Below are 2031 nucleotides of genomic sequence, written 5' to 3'. Positions count from 1 at the left end.
GGAATTTAGAGTTATGAGAATAAAGTCCTACCCTCCTAGTTTGTAGATGGACAGTCATCAGAGTGAGGAAGTGGGAATATGGATATGTGGCTGCTTGTGTAGACTTCTTATCCTGGAGCACCAGCCCTCTGGTTTTGTACAGAAAACACATATACTGCAAAACCTGAACCAAATGGCACAACCCATGCAAGCTTATCAGAATTGGGAAAATCATTAAGTTTAGAAGACAAGGGCCACTGTAGCTGTCCAGCATAGAATTTCTTCTCAACTTCAAAGACACGTCCTTGAAATTTCAGCCCACTCAGTAATGAGTGGGCCAGTTTTGCTCTAGAGAGAACACATTTTGAAATTTGCCAAAAATTCAGAAGAAATGTACTACTGTATAAAGCAAAGCTGTTTATACTAAGCATTTTTAGCAGAGTAATGTTTATTTGCATAGCCTATTTATTGTATTCTTATTACACTGTTATTAAATACCAGGATGAAATCAATGGCCAGAAACAAGGACTCTTGCCTTTGGACATCTCATTGCTTAGGACTGCCATGATGCTATCAGCTTGGGATAACAATTAGAAGATAGAAAGCCCACAGTCCGGGCATCTACCTAACTTCTCAGGGACTACACCTCGTAGTTTTCCACCATTATAGGAGCTGGTAAATATGAAACATGTGTTGAGTTACCAGACTGCCATTAACAGTGTTTGATTTCTCATAGTTCATGCTTTCTGCCTCTGTATATATATGGCTGTGCTGTGTATTTATCAAAGTAGGAAGCAATAATTTATATGTAAAAATGGCCAAGCAATATAAGGTTAAAACTTACATAAGTAATCATTACCTTATCTTGTATTTTCAAGTGTTTTTAAAACCTGCTTTTCCAAATATAAGATTATGTTAAAGATTAAAAAAACAAAACACAAAAAAACAAAAACCCTGTGGCTTGCTTTGGTCTGCTTTCTTATGCCATTCAGGACACTTACCCAGAGGTGGCACCACCTACAATGAGCTGGGCCCTCCAACATCAATCACTAATCAAGAAAATGCCCTACAGCCAAAGCCTGAAACTATTAACTATACTCTGCTATGCTTGCAGACAGAAAGCTAGCTTAACTGTCTCCTGAGAGGCTTCATACAGCATTGGATGGAGGCAGGTGTAGATTCACAGCCAAATATCTGGCAAAGCCCGAGGAGTCGTGTAGAAGAGTTGATAACAGAAGTGAGCAAATTAGAGGGATTAAGGTCACCACAAGAAGACCCACAGAGTCAACTAACCTGGAAACATGGGGAAGACAGAGTCTGGGCCACCAATCAGGGAGCATGCAGGAGCTGGACCTAAACTCCCTACACATTTGTAGCAGATGTGCAGCTTGGTCTTCATATGGGTCCCCTAACAATTGGAGGGGGCTGTCTCAATCTCTGTTCACTGCTATTGGATCCCTTTCCCCCTACCTGGACTGCCTGGTTAGGCTTCAGTGGGAGAGAATGTGCCTAGTCCTGCTGGGATTAATGTCCCAGGATGGGGTAGTACCCAAGGAGGGGCTCCCCTTTTCTGAGAAGAAGGGTAAGCAAAGAGAAATTTATAAAGGTGGGTCTGGGGTGAGAGGAGGGAGGGGGCTGTGATAGGGATGAAAAGTGAGTATAAAAATAAATCTTAAAAAAGAAAAAAAGAAAAAAATGCCAGAGACTTGTCTATAGGCAAATCTTATGGAGGCATTTTCTTCATTGAGAGTACTTTTTCACAAATAAGTCTCCTCTGTGTTGACAAAAAGCTGAGCCACACAGAGGCTGAGGCATGAAGATCATCAGTTCAAGGCCAGCCTGGATGATATGGGGAGCTGCCACGGACTGGGGTTTCTTGCGGGGTCCCTTATTCCGCGGGACAAGGGATTCTGGCCAGGTGGGCACGGGATTCGGCTTTGACAAACAGACCACACACGGGTAGTGTAAAATCTGAGTGTATTTCTTTAAAAATGGCATGAGGCTTTTATAATCATTGCAAAAGAGAAATGAAAAATCTGGCAGCTCAACAGT

This window comes from Mastomys coucha, unplaced genomic scaffold (genome assembly GCF_008632895.1).
Source record: "Mastomys coucha isolate ucsf_1 unplaced genomic scaffold, UCSF_Mcou_1 pScaffold9, whole genome shotgun sequence".
Taxonomy (NCBI): Eukaryota; Metazoa; Chordata; class Mammalia; order Rodentia; family Muridae; genus Mastomys; species Mastomys coucha.
The sequence above is the reverse complement of the archived record's forward strand: the minus strand, read 5'-3'. Positions refer to the sequence as shown.